The sequence below is a fragment of the Scardinius erythrophthalmus genome (genome assembly GCF_964197995.2).
Source record: "Scardinius erythrophthalmus genome assembly, chromosome: 18".
Classification (NCBI taxonomy): domain Eukaryota; kingdom Metazoa; phylum Chordata; class Actinopteri; order Cypriniformes; family Leuciscidae; genus Scardinius; species Scardinius erythrophthalmus.
The window spans coordinates 2129081-2148333 of NC_138238.1; the positions used below are offsets into that span (position 1 = coordinate 2129081).

Consider the following 19253-nt stretch of genomic DNA (forward strand, 5'->3'; position numbering starts at 1 on the left):
AGCAAGGCTTGATATGACCCTCACAGAATCCCGGGATCCCTTTGTCAGAGGGACTGCTCCCGCCTTAGCCACAGGGAGGAGGTGGAAGCCAGGTGTGGCAGTGGCACAGGCAAAATCCGCCCTTAGACACCAGGATATAGTGGGCCAAGTCCAACAAGGCAGAGGGGGCCTAGGGCTGGGGGCAACAACACCCACATGGCAGAAGGCTACTCCAGCTGAACGCCGGCGCCTGGTGGTTGAGGAGGTGCGCCACCAGGAGGAAGCGAACAGGTGTGCCAGAGCGGTGTCTCAAGCCAAGCAAGGCCGCTGGATGAGGTGGGAAGGTGTGGAGAGAAGGAAGATCACTTGGAGCGAACTGTGGAACATGGACTCCAATATGCTGAGCTTTACCATCAGAGCCACGTATGATGTCCTGCCCTCTCCAACCAACCTACACCTCTGGTTCGGAGAAGATCCAGCCTGTCTCCAGTGTCTTGCCCCAGCAACTCTGAAACACATCTTGGTGGGCTGCAAGACCAGTCTTACGCAAGGCAGATACACCTGGCGCCACAATCAAGTGCTGAAATGCCTGGCTGCTACACTGAAGAGCAAGAGGGTAACCATCAACACCATGCCCCTGGAAGCCCAGACTACATTCCGGCAACCAACATCCTTTGTTCGGGAGGGGGAGAAACGGTTGACCAATCGATCGCCTCCAGACTCATGCCCACTGAAAGCAGCCCGGGACTGGGAAATGCGAGTAGACTTAAATCAGAGGCTCACCTTCCCACCTGAAATAGCAGTGACCAACCTGCGCCCAGACCTGGTCCTTTGGTCCAAATGCTGTCGATGTGTCTTCATAGTGGAACTGACAGTCCCATGGGAGGAAGCCATCGATGAGGCATTTGAAAGGAAGAGGTTGCGATATGCAGAGTTGGCTGCCGAAGCAGAGGGCCGGGGCTGGAAGGTAAACGTGCGTCCAGTGGAAGTGGGCTGCAGGGGCTTTGTAGCTAGTTCCATCACAAGGCTACTTAAGGAGGTTGGAATCAGAGGACAGGCTCAGCGGAAGACCATCAAAGACCTTGCAACTGCTGCCGAAAGAAGCAGTCACTGGTTGTGGCTGAAGCAGAAGGAGACGATATGGGCTGCCAAGTGACCTCATGGAGCCTCCGGTGCGACACACACCCAGGTCTGATCAGCCTGTGGTGGGCCTGCCTCGGGTGAGGGTGTATTGTGATAAAAGGCCGAAACACCCAATGAGGCCGGGGTGTACAACTGATGATGTGTCGTACTGGAGGCACCAGGCGGTCATCCCCCAATCCAACCCTACCCAAGAGGACATCGACGACAACAGCGCTTGCTGATTATCAGGGGATTCTAACATCTAGTCCTAGTAAGCATACATAGTATGGCAGAGTTGAGTGAGGATCAGGGCGAGCCTTGACATTTCTTAGTAATGGTGTTTTTCCTGTCTTACCTTTAAGTTGATGATGTTCATTCTCCTGTCAGGACGCACCTGACACCAACATGACCAGTTTTTCCACTGTCCGCTTCTGAACAAAACCCTTTCATTTCTAAATAAGTGTCTATACGAGTGAAAGGACAGACGTGACACATGAGGAAGAGAAGCCTCTTTCGTTTTCCTGCAAGTTATTTATGTTTATATTGGACAACAAAGACATTAGTCAGAAACTGTCCTGTGAAATCAAGAGGCTTTTCTCTGTTGCTTTACATCTGACACAAAAACCTTTACACACATTAAAAACAACTCCATAAACTGAACAGATATTAGGCGATAATTCATTCAAATGTCTGGCATCTCTTCAAAAACTGTACCATAACCATAGCTTCCAGCAAAATACCATAGATACTACTGTAAAATCATAATACATTTGTAATGGATGTCCTTCAGTGTAAGAAGCCTTCAGAATATCTGACATTTTTTATTATATTTTATTATATTATATTCATTTATATTAATTTAGTGCTGTCAAATTGATTATTCACGATTATTGCATCGAACATAAAAGTTATTTTTTTCAGTAAGGTAAAACATAAAATAAAACCAAAACACAAATTAAAATACATTTCCGGGGTTAATCCATGTATGTTGCCAGTAATTTAGAGAGTTTAAGGTACCCCTCTTTTTTTTTTTAGAAGTTTTAAGGATTGAAATACAATTTTACAATCATTTTTAAATGCCTCAAAACATGGAGGAACTTTAAGAATTTGTGTAAATAAAACTGGGCTACAATCAACATATTATTACACAAAAATTCAATCTCTTTGTTTTGCAAAAAGACACCAAAAGGACTTGACAATAGTGCTGCTCATGTGAGTCCATTACTGTTACGGTCACCAGCTAGTCACCACCTCCTCATTACATTTCAGAACCTGCAACAGATAAGACCATTATCATCCAGACATCCATCCTGAACACACTATATTCATCAGTTCTCACTTCCATCGTTGATATCACATACTTCTGCAAATAAACCTGTTGATTACTTTACCTGTGTGAATCCTTCTGTTTCATGACAATTACTGGCTGATTAAAGAAAAGCTCTTGTAAAGTTGTGAAACACCACTTTACCTACCTGGGTATTAAAATCACAAGAAAGCATAAGGATCTTTTCCGAGAAAACTTCCTAACTTTGTTAAATAAGACAAGACATGCCCTGACGCAGTGGTCACCCTTGTCGACTTCCCTAGTTGGCCGAATTAATTCCATTAAAATGAATATTCTCCCTAAATTTATATATCTTTTTCAAACTGTGCCAATCTTCATACCTAAATCTTTTTTTGAGACGTTAGACTCAGTTATTACATCGTATATCTGGAAAGGCAAGCACCCTCGATTGAATAAAGCCCACCTTCAAAAATCCAAAAATAAGGGAGGACTGGCAATGCCCAACTTTCGGTTTTATTATTGGGCGGCTAACTTGCGGTGTCTAACTTTTTGGTTCCAAGATTATCAACCTGGCTGCCCATCATGGGTTAAGATGGAGCTTAACTCCTCAGAAAACGTTTTTATCCCTGCACTACTTGGATCCCCACTCCCTTTACCACCAAATATTCCCATATCTAACTTGGTTGTTAAAAGCACTGTGAGAGTGTGGGCACAGTTTAGAAGACACTTTGGCCTCCTTGACTTTTCAATCCTCAGTCCCATCCATAAAAATATCTTGTTTCAGCCCTCTCTACAAGACACTGCTTTCGAGAAGTGGAAAAAAAAGGGCTTGGTGCGTTTTAAAGACCTCTTTATTAACAATTGTTTTCCCTCATTTGAACAACTCTCTGCACGGTACAATTTATCCAAAGAAAAATTTTTCAGATACCTACAAATCAGACATTTTCTTGCCACTCAGCTGCCCAACTTCCCCAATGCAAATGATGCAAGCATGATCGATGATATTCTCTCTCTAAACCCAACACGCAAACGCTTCATATCCATCATCTATGATAAGCTGGTGGAAATCAGACAAGCCCCTCTTGATAAGATCAAAAAGGCCTGGGAACATGACCTAAACACCTCTGCGCCCGCCACCGTCTGCTACAATTTAAGGCTGTACACAGAGCTCACTGGTCTAAGGTTAGACTCTCGAGTATATACCCAAATGTGGACCCCCACTGTGATAGATGTTTGAGCGATGAGGCTTCCCTCATTCATATGTTTTGGACATGTCCAAGCCTGGAAAATTTCTGTAATCCTTAAGATTGACTTAAAGCCCAACCCTCTGGTTGCCATTTTTGGTACCACTGGGGGGGCTAGTACCCACTTCTCACCAACCCAACGTCGTGTTTTGTCTTTCACCTCTTTGTTGGCTCAGCGTGCTGTTCTGGTCAGATGGAAGGATGCTGCCCCGCCCACCCACACTCAATGGCTCAGAGATGTTATGTCTTGCCTTACTCTTGAGAAAATTCGCTACTCAATAAGTAACTCCGACAAGAAATTTCTTACTGTGTGGGGACCTTTTCTGAACTACTTCCATCACTTTCAATTGAGCTAAAGATATTTCTATGTCCTGCCTTCTCTTTAATGTTCAACTCGATTTCCAGCTGTTTAGTTTTTGTTGTAATCCAGGAATAGGGACTGGCTACACCATAATCACTTCGGCTGGTATGGGTTTGGGGCTGACAATGTTGTTTTATCCCTTTTTTTTTTTTCTGTACACTTCAGATGTTGATACATATACATTACACTGTACAATGTTTATTTGTAATAATGAAAATTTAATAAAAATATTTTGGATAAAAAAAAAAGAAAAAGCTCTTGAAGTTTGTGAAATGTGAAACTCCTGTGGGTGTGTGGGTCTTTTCCTTAACATCATGTTTACATTACATAAATAGTATTTCATATTGTAAGAAACATGGAAGAGATGAAATCTGAGATTTAATATGCTTTTAGTATGGCAGAGTTGTGTGAGGATCAGGGCGAGCCTTGACATTTCTTAGTAATGGTGTTTTTCCTGTCTTACCTTTAAGTTGATGATGTTCATTCTCCTGTCAGGACGCACCTGACACCAACATGACCAGTTTTTCCACTGTCCGCTTCTGAACAAAACCCTTTCATTTCTAAATAAGTGTCTATACGAGTGAAAGGACAGACGTGACACATGAGGAAGAGAAGCCTCTTTCGTTTTCCTGCAAGTTATTTATGTTTATATTGGACAACAAAGACATTAGTCAGAAACTGTCCTGTGAAATCAAGAGGCTTTTCTCTGTTGCTTTACATCTGACACACAAACCTTTACACACTTTAAAAACAACTGTAATAAAGTTCTCCATAAACTGAACAGATATTAGGCGATAATTCATTCAAATGTCTGGCATCCCTTCAAAAACTGTACCATAACCATAGCTTCCAGCAAAATACCATAGATACTACTGTAAAATCATAATACATTTGTAACGGATGTCCTTCAGTGTAAGAAGCCTTCAGAATATCTGACATTTTGCATTATATTCATTTATATTAATTAGTTATATTAATTAATTATCTTACACACACAGACATTTAAATATACAAACATATATTATATAAACACTTATGTTAGATGTGATTAATCGCGATTAATCGATTTGACAGCACTAATGTAAAACACAACAAGTTAACTCAACTCAAACCGATTGAGGAAACTGATTGCGGCAAACCATTTAAGTTTAAAAATAAATACATATGAGTATTGTGAACTTATATTGATGACTCAATATATATAAGTTCACAATACTCATATTGTGAGGAAACCGATTGAGGAAACTGATTGCGGCAAACCATTTAAGTTTAAAAATAAATACATATGAGTATTGTGAACTTATATTGATGACTCAATATATATAAGTTCACAATACTCATATGTATTTATTTTTAAACTTAAATGGTTTGCCGCAATCAGTTTCCTCAATCGGTTTGAGTTGAGTTAACTTGTTGGGTTTTTCAGTGTTATACATGTAGTGACGTTGAGCTTCAGGCAACCCGAGTTCGAGTCCCGGCTCGTGGACCTTTCCCGATCCCGTCTCCCTCTCTCGCTCCCACCTCGCTTCCTACTGTGCGATCCTAATAAAACAGAACGTTTTAACTAGGTTACTTAGTAATTAAAAACTAAAAACAAGTAGGCATAGTAAAATAGTAAACTAGTAAAACAGAACAAAAATGCATTTATAATATTTATAGCACCGTCCTGGTAACAACCCAAACAACATCATTATTCAAAGAATGCACACACGCCTCTTGGATAGAAGAGCGTATATATACAGACTGACGCCTCCTTTCCTCATCCAGAACAAACTCTCCAGATCCATCCCTCACATCACATCACATCACATATACAAGTAAGTTTTGCCTTTACAATCGTTTTCTATGTTAAAACAACAATGTATCGAGTGTTTGGCACGTTTGCTCTGTTCAATTGAAAATCTTACTAGTAGTAACATTTGGAATAAATAGTATCTAATAAATAGGTAGTATCTAAAAAATAAGTACTAGTACCTAATGAATAAATAATAAATACATACTAGTAACAATTGGAATACATAGTCAGAGTAATAATAAAGACTGAACTTTTTATTTATTATAGATTATTATTAATAATAATAATAAAGACTGAACTGCCAATAATAAAATCCAAACAACAGTTAAAGGAGTAGTTCACTTTTAAAATAAAAATTCTGTCATCATATACTCACCCTCATGTTGTTTCAAACCTGTATGAATTTCTTTCTTCTGCTGAACAGAAAGGAAGATATTTAGAAGAATGTCAGTAACAAGACAGTTTCTGGGTCCCATTGACTTCCATAGTATATATTTTTTTCAACTATGGAAGTCAATGGGACCCAAAAACTGTCTGGTTACTGATATTCTTCTAAATATCTTCCTTTGTGTTCAGCAGAAGAAAGAAATTCATACAGGTTTGAAACAACATGAGGGTGAGTAAATGATGACAGAATTTTCATTTTAAAAGTGAACTACTCCTTTAAGTAGATCCAAAAACCGGTTCATACCCACCAGCCAAACAACCATAATACCCAGAGATTGGGACTTTTGGAGAGCATTCATGATTCCTTACAATCAAAAATTTGAAATATTAATCTGTGTCTGAGAATGCGAGTTATGTCAAAATAAGATTTGTCATGATAAAAATGAAAATAAAACCAAAACACAAATTAAAATACATTTCAGGAGTTAATCCATGTATGTGGCCTGTAATTTAGAGAGTTTAAGGCATTCTTTTTTTCTTCTAGAAGTTTTAAGGATTGAAATAAAATGAAAATGCCTCAAAACATGGAGGAACTTTAAGAAATCTACAGTGTAAATAAAATTTGGCCACGATCAACATATTAATAAACAAAAATTCAATCTCTTTGTTTGGCAAAAAAGACACCAAAAAGGACTTAACAATAGTACTATTGTAAATAATAATAATAATAATAATAAATCAATATCTTTTTGACAATCCAAATTAAACCTTAAATGATAACGACTATATAAGAGTGTTGAGATCACGTGATCAGGTGTAGATTCTGCCCTCTGCTGCTCACGTGAGTCCATTACAGGCTGATTAAAGAAACCACTGTGAAATGTGAAACTCCTGTGGGTGTGTGTCTTTGCTTTTCCTTTACAGCTTTACATATGTTTCATATGTACATTAACATATTAACATAAATAGTATTTCATATTGGGGTTCCAAAAAACATTAAATGAAACATTATTAAAGATTGAAAACCTCTATGACACATATTTACAAAACAATGTAGCCTACACTATACCATTCAAAAGTTTGGAATAATTACAATTTTTAAAATGTTTTTGAAAGACATCTTTTATCCTCATCAAGACATGGCTGCATTTATTTGATCAAAAATACAGTAAAAACAGTGAAATATTATTATAATGTAAAATAGCTGTTTTCTATGTAGCTAAATATATATTAAAATGTAATTTCCTCCTGTGATCAAAGCTGAATATTAATTTCTCACTGACCCTGATCATTTGATAGTGAATAGTGTGTGATTCAGTAATTTTTTTTAGTCAAGTCATGATTCTCGTTTGTAATACTGATGAACTAAAGATTGTTTTGTTGCAGGCTCGTCCTAAAGAGGTCTGATGCCGTATCAGGGTAAGCTCGGAGATTACCGGTGTCGCAACTGCGGGAGAAGATGGACAGCTGGGCACTCACACCCAAACGTGCCTCAGATGTGCAAGCAATGCAAAGTCAACGTCTATCCTACAATTGTAAGCTTTCTGGAGTTTCTTTATTGAAGCATCTGTACAAAATGAGCCGCTAAAGAACATCTAAATTCATCTAAACGGACTTGAAACCGTAAAAAGTTGGCGAACATCTGCTCATTATTAATCAGGGCTTCAGAAACTGGAGACACTGATGTAATAGAGGTCTTTTGCTCAAGATAAAGCTTTCATGAGGGACTTTGCAGTGTGTTTGGCAGGTTATGAAGTTATGAACTGGGTAGAAAACACTTGATCGAGTCGGATCTGCTCTCCTTAACGCTCCTGACGTCCCTTTTTTTTGTAATGTTCACCAGATGTTCTTCTGTATTGTAAATGTTGCTTTTAAGATTTATGCAGACATCATGGCTGCTTTTTGGCTTTTTAAAATCAGGAAATATTTTAAAGAGGCCATGTTAATCCCTTTTACAAAGTCTTGATTTTGAGTCTACTAGAACAGGTTTTCCAGCTTGAATGTTGATTATTCTCTTCATATTCTCCATTGTTGCGGCTCCTCTCTTCCCAGTCTGTCAGTAACGCTCTATTTACTTCCTGTCTCTATGAAGCCCCTCCTTCTGAAAAGCACACTGTGCTCTGATTGGTCGGCTGGATCAGTGTGTTGTGATTGGCAAAGCTCTTAGTGTGTTTGGGAAATGTCCCGCCCCTTTTCATAACCGCCAGTTTAACACACAACTAACTAACTCAACCAGGCCCAGCCCCTTTATTCTGCGCATTAATTATTATAATGAGGAATATTGTGACGTGTTCGTTCCCGGAAGAAACTCAAGAGTACAGTGTTCAGGAGTTCAGAAACACTGACACTGATATAGAGAAGAACTCCCGCTGGAGGGACTCTGAAACATTTTTCATGCTCAAACATTAGATACTTAAGAAAGATGAACATGGAAGAAAGCAGAATCGGTGCTCTATAAGAGAAATATTTCTCTAGGGATGAGCAGCAGGATTTAAAATCTTTCCTCTTTGTTTGCAGCGTCCTTAATAGAAACCCAACAGTCAGAAAAATGTGAGAAGCTCGGACGCTACTGTGGAGAGTGACCTCTGACCCCCGGCATCCTAAAGACCAGATTCACCCTCATTCACCTCATAACCAGTGCTAAAAGTTCCTCCACTTTAGCTGAACAATATTCACAGATTCCTGATTTGAAGCAGAACTCTGAGTAAATGAAACTGAAATGGTGTCTGCATCATTTATGCAATATGTTGATTTCCACAGAAAAAAAAATATTTTTAACAATAAATCTGTGTTTGTTAAAGTAAATGGTGCACCACAATTAAAACACCACTGATGAATTAGAAAAAAAAAAAATCATGCTTATGTTTTATCATTAATCATTTATATCATTTGAAATGTATGTTTAATGCTTTTCTTTTATGAAGTTTTATGCCTCAACTGCAGCTGATTGGCTTAGGGTGAACTTTTGTACTTGTTATTTAAATGAGGGCAAAAGTCTGTAAGTCTCCAATAGACAGACCACAATGTCTCAGAATAAAGTGTAACGAATGTTATCTAAGCTAAACATCTCGCAGTGTTCGGGCTAACACCTCAGAGTCTGAAAACATGAAAACTAGATATGTTTGTGTCTGCTTCGATACAGTAGCACACTTACTCTGAAAAGAGGAACTTTGCTCTGTTTCAATAAGCAGCTTTTGGGGAGATTAATATCTGTACAGGTCAGTCTATAACCTTGGACTCTTGCTCTTTCGCAACCTGTCTTTTCTTTATTAAACTTTTAATCCTGATTATGGGTGAATTAATTTTACTATTCATTTATTATTTAATTGTCTGCTTTTAAGAAATAAAATTTGACTCAATCATCTGACTGGATCTCCTCCTTACATCAACCACAAAACTCAAACACAAAATTCTGAAAAAACAAACAAACTGGCCCTCAATTCTCATTTGATGTGAGATAATGTGATTTAATGTGCTTGTGTTCAGTAATTTCACTTAAATGGCCATGAAAATTACCTATTAACTTAAATATACGAGTTTGATAAAAATCATTCTAGAAGAATGATCATGATCATTTTGCATCTGAACTCTTCATATATATAATGGTGCTCAATGGTTAATGGTTAATGGTTAATGGCTCAATGGTTAATGGCTCAATGGTTAATGGTTAATGGCTCAATGGTTAATGGTGCTGAATGGTTATCAGGTTGCTGTGAATTGTAGGATTTAAAATAATCCAAGATATTTTAAAATGAACAAAGACATTTGTTTTTACTGTTTCAACCCCTCTCTGTCTTACCCCAAGGATAATTTGGAAAGAGGTGCTGATAGGAAATTGATAAAAAAATAAATAAAATACAAATTTATAATATCCATGTATACCATGTATATTTAAAATATTAAAATGTCATAAATAAAAATATATAATTTCTATATCACTGCATTACATTATTTTTGCTTCCAATGCTTTATAATAGTAGCAAGTAAAAATATGATTTATGATAATCTGCTCTTTGGAGCGGGGTAAGTTGTCACACTCTTCATAACTCCAACACTAGAGGCTCTATCTCAAAAATCAAAAAGCCACTTTGTGTGACTTCTTCTGTAGTCAACTTCCTGTTCACATGTGGTCAAGATCACTCTAATCTGAGGTTAGCACAATTTTCTTATTTTTCTGCTAAAAAAGTAAAAAAATTGCACTTTAGATTTTATGAAATACAACTTTGTTAGGTATGAATGTTAAAAAATTATTATTTTGCACAAGCTAAAGTGCTATGTTGAGCTAACCTTGAGATTTATCCAACGTTAGCATGTTGTCTCAATGACTTTGGGGCAAGTCGTCACATGTGAAAACTTCCCCCTGTACAAATAAACACATAGAACATGCTCAAAAAACATTGTGATATTGTAATTTATTTGTAATTGCAATTAGGTTTTTGAAGGAAGGAAGGAAGGAAGGAAGATGGTTAGAAATGATCAACGAAAGACGCAGCATGGCAGAACACCACCTGACATAATGTTAAAGGCAGGTAAGGTTGCAGAACAAATCAATCAAAAGTACAGCGAAGGATTTTGACATAAATTACCGTACTCTGACTCTGGATTGTCCAAAGATTACCAGAGAAGAAATTAAAGGTCAGACAGCCATGCCAACAACAATGGCTGGTTATACAACGCCACGGAAGATTTTTTCAGCTGATTTGGAAAAGCAGCTTGAGTATATTACGAGGTCAGCTGACATGTATTTTGGTCTGTCGCCAAGTGAGGTCAGAAAGCTTGCCTACATGTTTGCAGTGGAACACCAGCTGAAGTTCGTGCCTTTGTGGGCAGCACGTGGCCAGCACAAGGCCAGCAAAGAGTGTTTTACAGGCTTCTTAAAGCGGCATACAGCGCTGTCACTGAGAAAGCCAGAGGAAACCAGGGCAAGTAGCTTTAAGAGAGAGAATGGTAATGCTGGTAATGCAAAAAAGTGTTACGCAAATATGAGTTTGGACCAGGAGACATTTGGAATGTTGATGAAACTGGGGTCACCACTGAACATTGTTTATATTTCCAGCTCTGGTTTATATTCACAATTGCAATATTCACAATTAAGTAGTTGTGTTCTTATTTTTGGATAATCTAGTGTGACAACTCCACCAATGGGGCAAACTATCACAAGTGCACACTCTCTATTCAACAGTCTACAACTCCATAATGAGATAAGATATGAAGATGCTATGAATACAACATATGTGCCCAAGACGTCCTTCTTTCATTTGGTATGACATTTATACCATTGTGATGTGTGGCGCTCAGTAAATGTTAGTCAATGTGACAACATGCCCCGCTCTCTCCCATACCATACATGATAGCATAGACAACATTCCAATATATTTTAATAAACAGCTTACATTCCTCTTAATACGCAATTGTTTACACAAATTTAAAATTTAACCATTAGTAAAGGATTAGTAACTGTAAATGCCCAAATTACAATGCAAATGCAACAAGTGCTTGTCAAAGGTATTGCATTTTGTGTATTTGCAATTAACAACAACAAAAAAAGATGTTCCTGAGATTCAATATCTTTTTGACAGAATGTGCATGAATTACTACACAAATGAAACCTTAACTGATAGTGATTATAAATGTCTATATATAAGTGTGTTGAGATCACGTGATCAGCTGTAGATTCTGCCCTCTGCTGCTCATGTGAGTCCATTACAGGCTGATTAAAGAAGAGCTCGGGTGTGTCTTTGCTTTTCCTTTACAGCTTCTGTTTCATATTTAAGATTACATATTAACATAAATAGTATTTCATATTTACATTAACAAATTAACATAAATAGTATTTCATATTGTAAGAAACATGTGAGGTATGTGAGGATCAGGGCAAGCCTTGACATTTCTTAGTAATGGTGTTTTTCTCTCTCGTAAGTTGATGTTTGTTCACCTGTCAGGACGCACCTGACGCGAACATGACCAGTTTTTCCACTGTTCGCTTCTGAACAAAACCCTTTCATTTCTAAATAAGTTTTTATTCCAGGGGAAAGGACTGACGTCACGTCACACATGAGGAAGAGAAGCCTCTGTTGTTTTCATGCAAATGATGTTGGAATACATACTAGTCAGAACTGAATAGTTGATATCATAACAGATCCCCATAGAAGTCAATGGCAAAATTTTTAAATGTGTTAGTAACAAAAGAATAGTTACTAGTCACTATCGAAATAAGTACTAGTATAATGAAGAAGAACTAGTATCCATTTGATAGGCACTAGAATCTAATTAATAAGTACTAGTGTCTATTTAATAGGTAGGCTACTAGTCAAGTCATCTTCATTTATATAGCGCTTTTAACAATGTAGGCTAGATTGTTTCAAAGCAGCTTTACAGAGATAAACGTATAATTTATGGTAACAGAGATTGTTTTGGCTTTATAGCGGTTCTTTAATAAAGTAATTTTTCAGCTAAAGTTATATTTGATTGATTCGCTTCCGTCGCAACGATCATTGGGGTTGTAAGACGACACCATTCTCTCTACACAGACTTTAAACGAACCTGTGAAAAACGCTGATGGCGTTCACATGTGCATTAAATATTGGTTCTATAGTTATGTGCGTTTGAATATATGACTTTCATATATTAGAATATTTAGAGGCACTAGTGTCTATTTAATAGTATCTAATGAATGAGTACCAGTTTCTAAAAAAATAAGAACTAGTAGGCTATCTAATGAATAACTACTAGTTACTAGTTTCTAAAGAATAGGCACTAGTACGGTAAAAAATAAGCACAAGTAATGGAATAGATACTAGTATCTAAAAAATATGTACTAGTTGCATGAAAATAGATAGTAGCCTAGGTTTTAAGGATTAAATGCAAATACAGCTTGCCATACTAGCATCTAATGAATACTTACTAGTAATAATTTAAAAATGTACTAGTCAATATTGGAATTAAAGTTTGATTGATTTATAATAAGAATCGTGAGAACAGCTTTAGATCAGATCAGGCACACTGGGGTCCTCAGCTGGGACTCATCTCTTCTCTGGGACTCATCTCTTCTCCACACCCTCGGCATTCAAATCTAGCGTAACTCTGGCTTCTATGAAGTTGAAGGGGAAAATGACCTGGACAAGAGCCACACTTTAGCAAGTAGATCTCCAGACTGCAACCAAATGGACGACAAGACTGGTGTGACCATCACGTTGTGCTGCAACTTCTGTTACAAACGATACTTAAACATCCAACGACAAACGAAACGAAACGAAAGTGAAATGTTGTGCAGCTGATAAGAGCTGCAACTTCTGTTTCATACGATACGGGAAAACGAAACTAAAGTGAAACGAAACCGATCTAAAAACAACAACAACAATTTACTAGACTAGAAGTTACTTGTCACTATTTGGATAGTTATACTAATAGTATTAGATTACTTAGTAATTAAAAACTAAAAAGAAATAGGCATAGTAAAATAGTATACTATATATAAGTAGTAAAACAAAACAAAAAATGCATTAATAATATTTATAGCACCGTCCTGGTAACAACCCAAACAACATCATTATTCAAGGAACACGCCTCTTGGATAGAAGAGCGTATATATACAGACTGACGCCTCCCTTCCTCATCCAGAACAAACTCTCCAGATCCATCCCTCACATCACATCACATCACATATACAAGTAAGTTTTGCTTTTACAATTGTTTTCTATGTTTAGAAATGTCTATGTTGTGCGTTTGCTCTCTTATTATGGCAAGCCGTTTTAACATTTAATCCTTAAAACCCACTAGTCTCTATTTTCATGCTACTGGTACTTATTATTTTTTAGATTCTAGCATCTATTCTTAATACCTATTCTTTAGATACTAGTACCTTTTTAAAAGATACTAGTAGTTATTTGTTAGATGCTAGTACTTATTCATTAGATACTAGTATTTATTTCGATAGTGACTGGTAACTATTCTTTTGTTACTAGTTACATATCAATTTTTTTTGCCATTGACTTCTATGTGGATCTGTCATGATATCAACTATTCAGTTCTGTAGTGACATCTTGTTTTAGCTTTGTTTCATGCTTTTGTTTCATGACTGTCATGTGATCCCCTGTTCTAGTTGTGTGATCTTGGTTTTGTGATCCTATTTATTAGATACTAGTAGTTATTCATTATGTACTAGTACTTATTTTTTAGAAACTAGCTCCTATTAAGATACTAGTACTTATTCAATAGACATACTAGTACTTGGTCGTTATATATAGGACCTAGAGACTAGTATTTATTCCAGATGTTACTAAGATTTTTTATTTTACTTGTAAGATTTTTAATAAAACTCTACTGTATAGTAAGATAAGAAATTGGACTAGTTACATAATATATAATACATAATAACCACATCAGAGCAAAGAGATTAAAGACATGTTGAGTGTGTCAAACACAGAAGCTTGTGCGCAGATTATAAAGCTTCATTCAAACAAACCAGTCCTTTAAATCTGAAACAGACCTGCGTATGTTTGTGTGAATGGATGTATGCAAAATAGAAGACAGTTTACTTTACACTGATATTCACTATAGTGCCTCTTCTGGCAACATCTAAACTGCAACATGAGACATCTTGAATTGCATTCCACAGTTCAGAATGTTACTGATGTAACATCAAATATTCTAATGCAACAACTGTAACACTGTTTACATTAAGAACTGCAACATCGCAATACTGTAACAGTTCGACAAATACAGCGCTGGGGTTCCACAAAAACATAAAATGAAACATTATTAAAGATTGAAATGATCCTGAACTTTTGATATGGAACTGAAATGTTTTCAGTGTGTGAATTATTTTTAGTCGAGTCACGATTCTCGTTTGTAAGTCTACTGATGAACTAAAGATTGTTTTGTTACCAGGCTCGTCCTAAAGAGGTCTAATGCCGTATAAAGGTAAGAGGAGGTGTTTCGGGGAGTACCAGTGTCCCCAATGCAACAGAAAATGGATGAGTGGAAACTCATGGGCGGATATGGGGCAGGAGTGCCAGAATTGCCACATCAACGTCCTTGCTCACAAACAGGTGAACAGACGCTCACTTTAGACTGAAAACAGCATTTCTGCCATCAGGTTAGAGTTTGTTTTCTGGTTTCAATATCTTAACATCCTTGAAACAAGATACTTTAGCGAAATTAAATGATATATTGCTGAATTATTTAAAGTGTAAACCTAACAAAACGCAGTGAAGTTTCTGCTTTAAAAATTGGGTAAAAAAAAACTGATTAGCCACAACTGGAACGGTCTTGTGTGCAAAAGGCCCATAGGGATCACCGTGGACGCAGATGCCACGAGACCTAACATTTTTTGATACTGAAGAACAGTAAGATCTTGGCTTAGCCTGACTTTGCTCAGGATATTGTGAATGGTCTCGATTCGAGCGGGAGACAGCTGTTTCCTGCATCATGATCAAATCCCATTCAATCCCCTAAGTATGTTGTTCTCTGGGTTGGAGAGAGAACACTCTTGTGGTCGTTGAGTCTCAACCCCAGAGAAACGCTAGCTCTTGTGCAAGTATCAGCCCATCGTAGATATAATTCATAATGCGTATTCCCTGGAGTCGCAGTGGAGCCAGCGCTGCATCCATCCATGTGATAAGGCTAGGCCGAATGGAAGGCCGATATTGGTAAGCTTCGCCCCCCGAAAGCGAACCTCAGGAACTCCATGTGTTGTGGCAGTATTTCTATATGGAAGTACGCATCCTTGAGATCAATCGTGACAAACCAGTCTTGATGTTGAATTTGCAACATGATCATCTTGATAGTTAGCTTCTTAAACTTGAGCGCCTTGACTAAGCTTCGAAGATCTAAAATCGCCAACCCCTCCTTCTTGGGATGCAGGTAGTATATATTTTTGGAAACTAACGTTGACTGTAGACGTTCTGGGACGTCAATTGTAGACGAGGCCCAGGTAGACATGGCTTAGAGTGGAGAGAGAAATATTTCTCTAGGGATGAGTGGAAGGATTTAAAATCTTTCCTCTGTGTTTGCAGCGTCCTCTGGAGAAACCCGACGGCCTGGACGCATCGGACCCGAGCAAAAGACATCCTCAGCATCTCTGTGAGAAGTGTAAGAAGATGGGACGCTACTGTGGTCGAGTTGGGTGGTGAACGCTGACCCCCGGCATCCTAAAGACGCCCAGATACACCCTCTATATATACACCTTGTGCTAAAATCTGCTCCACTTTATCTGAACAATATTCACTGATTCCTGATTTGAAGCAGAACTCTGAGTAAATGAAACTGAAATGGTGTCAGCAGCATTGTTGATTGCCACAGAAAATATATATTTTTAACAATGAATCTGTGGTTGCTAAAGGGGTCATCGGATGCAAAATTCACTTTTATACGGTGTTTGCATGTAAATGTGTCTTTGCAGTGTGTGGACACAACCCCCGTATAATGACAAAATACATTCACTCCTTTATTTTTTATCCTCAAAAAGCCTAAACACTCTCACTAATCAAGGCGTTTTGATTTTCTGAGCAATATGACATCATATTGTGACACGCCCCTTAGAAGAGAAGGGGGGGGGGCAGTTGCTCATTAGCATTTAAAGAGACATGCACCAGAACGGGTCGGGTCAGAGCTGTTTTTGAGGAGGTAAAAAGCGTGCTGTTTTACACAACCATTGAATATTTTTATCCAAAGTATGTTACAAACTTTACATGAAGACCCTAAAGAATTATCCCAACTTGTGAAAAATGGGCATCCGATGACCCCTTTAAAGTAAATGGAGCACCACAATTAAAACACCACTGATGAATTAGAGATGCTTATGTTTTATCATTTGCTTATGTTTTATCATTAATCATTCATATCATTTGAAATGTATGTTTAATGCTTTTCTTTTATGAAGTTTTATGCCTCAACTGCAGCTGATTGGCTTAGGGTGAACTTTTGTACTTGTTATTTAAATGAGGGCAAAAGTCTGTAAGTTTCCAATAGACAGACCACAATGTCTCAGAATAAAGTGTAACGAATGTTATCTAAGCTAAACATCTCGCAGTGTTCGGGCTAACACCTCAGAGTCTGAAAACATGAAAACTAGATATGTTTGTGTCTGCTTCGATACAGTAGCACACTTACTCTGAAAAGAGAAACTTTGCTCTGTTTCAATAAGCAACTTTTAGGAAGATTAATATCTGTACAGGTCAGTCTATAGCTTGGACCAACTTTAATTATCTTTAGGCTAAGAATATTATACTCAGAGTGTTTAAATTAGAGAAGTTATTTTAACTGTTTGTTTTATGTTTATTTATTAAACTTTTATTCCTGCTTATGGGTGAATTTATTTTACTCTTCATTTATTATTTGATTGTCTGCTGTTCAGACATAACATTTGATTTAATCATCCGACTGGATCTCCTCCTTACATCAACCAGAACACGAAATTATGAAAAAACAAACAAACTGGCCTGCAATTCTCATTTAATGTGCTGTGATATATATATAGCCTATATAATATCTCTCTGAACAGTGTTAATGTGCATGTACCTTTTATATTCTAATTAACATGCATGCCGCTTGACAGATTTTGATTTGAACAGTTATTGCAGCGCCATCTAGAGGCGTGTACCTGTTCCTGCAGACACCTGAATGATCGCAGTGACCCAAACAATCATCATTCTCTTACTGCCCTCACTACATGTACCGATACAGCTATATAGCCAGCTTAACACTCCTCCAAAAACTACCCAAGACAGAGCTGACTTTAAGTGCGTTTAATGGAAGCGGTGTAAAACTGCAAAAACAACAACGATAGAAGTACATTAACTTACAAGACACTTAGATGAGCATAAACGTCTTCTGATACATGTATGTTCAAATATAGCTAGATAGCATAACATGCATAATAGCATAGGCAACATTCAAATATAATATAGATACCACAACAGCTTACATTCCTCTTAATGCGCAAATGTTTACACACATTTAAAAATAAACCATGCAAATTAGTATTTATAAATGCCCAAATTACAATTCAAATCCAACAAGCCTGGAAAAGGTGCTTGTCAAAGGCAGGTATTGCATTTTTTTTATCTTTTACCACTCATACAATCTGTCCCAAAAGGACTTAAACAACAACAACAACAACAACAAAGATGTTCCTGAGATTCAATATCTTTTTGACAGAATGTACATACATTGCTACACAAATGAAACTTTGTGTAGCAATGTATCTACATAATGATAGTGAAACCTTAAATGATAGTGATTATAAATGTCTATGTAAGTGTGTTGAGATCACGTGATCAGGTGTAGATTCTGCCCTCTGCTGCTCATGTGAGTCCATTACAGGCTGATTAAAGAAAACCTCTCATGTGGGTGTGTGTGTGTGTCTTTGCTTTTCCTTTACAGCTTCTGTTTCATATTTACATTAAATATTAACATAAATAGTATTTCATATTTACATTTACATATTAACATAAATCGTATTTCATATTGTAAGAAACATGGAAGAGATGAAATCTGAGATATGTTTTAGTATAGTAGAGTTGTGTGAGGATCAGGGCAAGCCTTGACATTTCTTAGTAATGGTGTTTCCCTCTTTTATTTGTAAGTTGATAATGTTCATTCACCTGTCAGGACGCACCTGACGTGAACATGACCAGTTTTTCCACTGTTCGCTACTGAAGCCAAACCCTTACATTTCTAAACATGTTGAAAAGTCTGTCGTGACACAGGAGGAAGAGAAGCTTCTGTCGTTTTCATGCAAATTATTTGTTTGTTTATACTGGACAACTGTGATGTACACAAGCGTTCAGACTCAATGTGAAGGTCAGAAACTGTCCTGTGAAACCAAGAGGCTTTTCTCCGTTGCTTTACATCTGACACACAAACCTTTGCACTCATTAAACTCTAATAAAGATCTACATAAACTAAACAGATATTAGGCTATAACTCATTCAGATGTCTAAATTCTTACAAAAACTGTACCATAACCATAGCTTCCAGCAAAATACCATAGATACTACTGTAAAATCATAATACATTAGTAATGGATGTCCTTCAGTGTAAGAAGCCTTCAGAATATCTGACATTTTGTATTGT

At 37.3% G+C, this 19253-nt stretch overlaps 2 long non-coding RNA genes across 2 annotated transcripts; both read left to right on the plus strand.

Moving 5' to 3' along the window:
- Positions 1–5761: 5761 nt before the first annotated feature.
- Positions 5762–9537, plus strand: LOC308707291. Its single transcript, XR_014032152.1, has 3 exons — positions 5762–5811; positions 7563–7711; positions 8694–9537. It is a non-coding gene; the product is annotated as an uncharacterized lncRNA (long non-coding RNA).
- Positions 9538–13149: 3612 nt separating this feature from the next.
- LOC308707289 lies at positions 13150–18526 on the plus strand. Its single transcript, XR_014032150.1, has 4 exons — positions 13150–13846; positions 15066–15226; positions 16193–18338; positions 18375–18526. It is a non-coding gene; the product is annotated as an uncharacterized lncRNA (long non-coding RNA).
- The last annotated feature ends 727 nt before the right edge of the window (positions 18527–19253 follow it).